This window comes from Otolemur garnettii, unplaced genomic scaffold, assembly GCF_000181295.1.
Source record: "Otolemur garnettii isolate 467f Iridium unplaced genomic scaffold, OtoGar3 scaffold00025, whole genome shotgun sequence".
Taxonomy (NCBI): Eukaryota; Metazoa; Chordata; class Mammalia; order Primates; family Galagidae; genus Otolemur; species Otolemur garnettii.
The window spans coordinates 21,595,284-21,600,812 of NW_003852420.1; the positions used below are offsets into that span (position 1 = coordinate 21,595,284).

At 42.2% G+C, this 5,529-nt stretch overlaps 1 protein-coding gene across 1 annotated transcript in view; it reads right to left on the bottom strand.

Annotated features, from left to right (window-relative positions):
* Nucleotides 1-5,529, bottom strand: part of ZMYM1 (zinc finger MYM-type containing 1) — a 37,503-nt gene that overhangs the window by 17,751 nt on the left and 14,223 nt on the right. The window lies entirely within an intron of this gene.

The following is a 5,529-nucleotide window of genomic DNA, read 5'->3' on the forward strand; positions in this document are numbered from 1 at the left end:
ACTACAACTTAAGGCTTGGAGCCTGTGGCTCAAGTGGCTAAGGCACCAACCACATACACCTGAGCTGGTGGGTCCAAATCCAGCCCAGGCCTGACAAACAATAATGACTGCTGCAAACAAAAATAGCCTGTAGTCCCAGCTAGTTGGGAGGTGGAGGCAGGAGAATTGCTTGAGCCCAGGAGTTGGAGGTTGTGAGCTGTGATGCCACAGTACTCTACCCAGGGCAGCTTGAGGCTTTGTCTCAAAAAAAAAAAAAGAAAAAAGAAAAAAAGAAAAAAAGAAAAGAAACTACAACTTGATTTTTGGTGTAGTATCAAAGAAGAACATTCACAATTATCTAAAAGGCTATTAATAAAAACACTTCTAACATTTCCAATCACATATTTGTATGGCCAGATTTTCTTTTTTTCTTCTTATTTTTTTAGAGACAAAAGTCTCACTTTATCTCTCTCGGTAAAGTGCCGTGGCGTCACATTAGGTATCACACACAGCTCACAGCAACCTATAACTCCCGGACTTAGGTGATTCTCTTGCCTCAGTCTCCCAAATAGCTGGGACTGTAAAAGCTGGCCACAATGTCCAGCTATTTTTTGTTGCAGTTTGGCTGGGGCCGGGTTTGAACCTGCTACCTTTGGTATATGGGGCCGGTGCCCTACTCACTGAGCCACAGGTGCGCCCTGTCTTCAATATTTCCAACAGGGCAAAGGGATCCTGAGACTAGAAAGTTTGAGAACTACCACTATTGGAAATACCAAAATACTTGGCTACCTAGAACCCTCAGAATGTCAATCTTGGAAAATAGTTTTTAAGATGAACTACCCTTAAAATTAATACTATTTAAACACTTCAACATTTTCAAATTTTTAGTGTATTATGGACTTTCCATCATTTTATTTTATTTGAGACTGAGTTTTACTTTGTCACCCTCAATAGAGTGCTGTGGCATCATGGCTCACAGTAACTTCAAATTCTTGGGCTCAAGTGATTCTCTTGCCTCATTCTCTCTAGTAGCTGTGACTACAGGCACCCACCACAACGCCCAGCTAGTTTTTTTTTTTTTAAAGCAGACCCAAGCTGGGTTTGAACCCACCAGCTCCAGGGCATGTGGCTGGCATCCTAACCACTGCCCTACAAGCACCCAGCCCACCATTTTAAACAGTACTAAAAAGAATGGGTTCATTTCATTATTACAGCATCAGTCATTTTATTGGTGTAACATATAGCTCTATCTGCAGGGCTATTCTTCTACTTCATATGACTAAAATTCTTTTAGGATTCACTGTTTGCCAGGAAGTTTTAGGCCTTGAGAATGTGAAGATGAAGGTAAAGATATTTGAGGGACACATTTAAGACAGAATGAAAGACATTGGCCAGATAGAAAGGGAGGTAGAAGAAACTACATCAACAGACGCATGGACATCTGAAAATGCTTACTGGTTTTTACAACCATCGGCACGCTAGACTGCTGGCTTCTAATCTCCTAAAGTCTTGTAAGTAAAAAATTAAAATCTTTTTTGAAAGAGTCTAAAAGTAGCTTAAACTCCAAGCACAGGCCCGAAAAACTTTGCTATACATAAATCAAGCATTAATTAGTACCTGGGGCTATTCTGGACTCTTTATTGATTGATTGCTTTCAGGATTTCTGGTTGGTTCCAACTAAGATACTAAAGGGCAGAAGTGATATTTCTTAAATACACTGCTCTCAAAAACAAGCCACATCTTTTTTGGGAGACAGAGCCTCAAGCTGTCGCCCTGGGTAGAGTGCTGTGGCATCACAGCTCACAGCAACCTCCATCTCCTGGGCTCAAGCAATTCTCCTGCCTCTGCCTCCCAAGTAGCTGGCTCTTACAGGTGCTCGCCACAATGCCCAGCTATTTTTTTTTTTTTTTTTTGGTTGCAGCCATCATTTTTGGCGGGCCTTGGCTGGATTCGAACCCACCAGCTCAGGTTTATGTGGCTGGGGCCTTAGCTGCTTGAGCCACAGGTGCTGAGCCAAGCCACCTCTTTTAAATAAGATTTAAAATGCCATCTTCAAAGCCAACTTTCAGTTGGCTCATGAAATAAAATAAAAACTGCATTCCTCTCGAAGCTAAAGCTGGATGATTGCTTGAGGCTTGGAGTTTGACAGCAGCCTGAGCAAGAGCGAAACCCTGTCTCTACAAAAATTAGGTGGGAGGGTAGTGTGCACCTGTAGTCTCACCTACTTAGGAGGCTAAGTCAGGAGAATTGTTTGAGCCCAGGAGTTCCTAGGAGTTTGAAGTTGCAGTGAGCTATAGTGATGTCACTGACACAGGGAGACTACCTCAAACAAAACAACTACATTCACTCAAAACTACTGTCTTTCTACCAACCTACAAAATAGTATTTTTTTTTGTTGAGACAGTCGCAAGCTGTCACCCTGGGTAGAGTGCTATGGCATCACAACTCATAGTAACCTCAAACTCTTGGGCTTAAGTGATCCTCTTGCCTCCTAAGCAGCTAGGACTATAGGTGCTCGCCACAACGCCCAGCTATTTTTTGGTTGTAGATGTCATTATTTGGCAGGCCTTGGATGGATTTGAACCCGCCAGCTCCGGTGTATGTGACTTGCGCCCTGGACGCTTGAACTACATGTGCCGAGCCTATAAAATAGTATTTTTCATAAAAAGTAATAAAACTTTTTTTTTTTTTAAAAAGAGACAGAGTCTCACTTTATCGCCCTCAGTAGAGTGTCATAGCATCACAGCTCACAGCAACCTCCAACTCCTGGGCTTAGGATATTCTCTTGCCTTAGCCTCCCAAGTAGCTGGGACAACAGGCACCTGCCACAACACCCAACCATTTTTGTCGTTGTTGTAGTTTGGCCAGGGCTGGGTTTGAACCCACCACCCTCGGCATATGGGGCCAGCACCCCCTTACTGAGCCACAGGTGCCACCCATTTCTTTTTTTTAAATTCTAGAAGAAATAAAACTTGCCTCATATTTTGTTCCTGTTGGATTTCTATGCCTAAGACAACATACACACTAAGTCTTTCCTACTCCAGCCTTTTTTGATCTTTCTGGGACATCTGCTGAAGATGTGTAGTGAGTACATGCCAAACATAGAAACATGATACCTGAACTTCTCAGGGCTTTGGTTTCCTCAAAACCAAAAGAAAAGATTTAGATTTGATCCCTAAGAGCCCTTTCAGTTTATGATTCTGCAGAAAGAGAAAGCAGGCTGCAGAGAGTGCCATAAGGCTCGAGCAATAAAGGAAAAAGGCATATACAGTATTGAAGGGTTGAAAAGCAAAAGAGAAAGGTAAATAGAGTTCCAGGAACTAAGATTTGAAGTAACAGATAATATCAGAAACAGCAGCCAGGCTCGGCGCCTGTGACTCAAGCAGCTAAGGTGTGAGCCACATACATCTAAGGTGGTAGGTTCAAATCCAGCCCAGGCCCGCCAAACAAGGACGGCTGCAACCAAAAAAATAGCCAGGCGTTGCGGCGGGCGCCTGTGGTCCTCCCAGCTACTTGAGGCAGAGGCAGAAGACTTGCTTGAGCCCAGGAGTTAGAGGTTGCTATGAGCTGTGATGCCACAGCACTCTACCCAGGGGGACAGCTTGAGGCTCTGTCTCAAAAAGCAACAACAACAAAAACAGCAACCAAAGGCGAAGCTGAAGCAATTCATAACAAAGGGTTTGAGAGTTTAAGAGAATGGTAACAACAGTGATAGTTAACATTTATTGAGTTCTATTACATGCTAGTATTATTCTGATCACTTAAGTATATAAATGTTAAAAAAAATTTTTTTTTTTTTTTAAAGAGATGGATTTGGCTATATTGCTCAGGCTGAACTCAAATTCCTGGGCTCAAGTGATCCTCCTGCCTCAGACTCCCAAGTACCTGGGACTATAGTTATGCCCAATTTAATGATCACAATTCTTTTTTTTTAAGAGGCAGAGTCTCACTTTATTGCTCTCGGTTGAGTGCAATGATGTCACAGCTCACAGCAACCTCTAGCTCTTGGGCTTAGATGATTCTCTTGCCTCAGCCTTCCGAGTAGCTGGGACTACAGGCACCTGCTATAATGCCTAGCTATTTTTTTTGTTGTTGCACTTTGGCTGGGGCCAGGTTCGAACTCACCATCCTCGGCATATGGGGCCAGCACCCTACCCACTGAGCCACAGGTGCCACCCTGCTCACAATTCTTATATACTTGAACAAAACAGGCAGAATACTTAGAAACTAAGTTTTTTTTTTTTTGAGACAGAGCCTCAAGCTGTCACCCTGGGTAGAGTGCTGTGGCATCACAGCTCACAGCAATCTCCAACTCCTGGGCTCAAGTGAGTCTCCTGCCTCAGCCTCCCAAGTAGCTGGGACCACAGGTGCCTGCCACAACGCCCAGCTATTTTTTTGTTGTCGGGCCCAGGCTGGATTTGAACCCGCCACCTTAGGTGTATGTGGCTGGCGCCCTAGCCACTTGAGCCACAGGTGCTGAGCCAGAAACTAAGTTTTTAATGCTTCTCAGACTTTAGCATGTACTCTATCAAGGGTAACAAAATAATAGTACTCTCCTCAGCCTGCTATCTCAAAAATAAAATAAAATAAAATAAAATAAAACTAAATAGAAGAAGCAAATTAAATCATATTTGGTTCACAAAACATTATTTGGAAGGAATTAAGTAAATTAGAAGCAAATTTGATGGCCTATGAATTTTCTTGTTCTGAAACAAGAAGATTTAAAAATTAACAGTAACACGCCTGTAATCCTAGCATTCTGGGAGGCCAAGCTGGGTGGACTGCTTGAGATCAGGAGTTTGAGACCAGCCTAAGAAAGAGTGAGACCCTGTCTCTAAAAAAATAGCTGGGCATTGTGGCAGGTGCCTGCAGTCCCAGCTACATGGGAGGCTGAAGTAGAGGATCTATTGAGCCCAAGAGTTTCAGGTTGCTGTGAGCAATGATCCCAGGGCAACTGAGTGAGACTCTGCCTCAAAAAAAAAAAAAGCATTTCATGAGGGCTAAAAACCCAGAATTATACTACCTTAGGACTCTCAAAGCTTAAAATGTCATTGACCCTTCACATATCCTCAAAGAAATCTTAGAAAGATTACAGAGACCTGTACGTCTATCTATGGCTATTCAATTTCTCAAAATAATTAAATAACTTCATTTGCCATTGTAGGAGAAACATGGCATTATTCTACATCTTGGAAAATCCAAAATACTTATTAATTTTTTAGTAGGTTGCTCTCTATACAGTTACATGACAGAATAGAATGGAAAAACACTAATAATCTCACTTATAGATAATTTCAAATGAAAAGAGTAGGAAAATAAGTTTTGGAAGTCACATTGTTTAATGTTAAAGAAAAACAGAACTTCTCACATGTTAAATTTCTTTATTTTTCTTTGAGACAGAGTCTTACTATGTCACCCTTGGTAGAGTGCTGTGCTATCATAGCTCACAGCAACCTCTAACTCTTGGGCTTAAGCAATTCTCTTGACTCAGCTTCTCAAGTAGCTGGGACCACAAGTGCCCGACACAACTCCTTGCTATTTTTTTTTGTT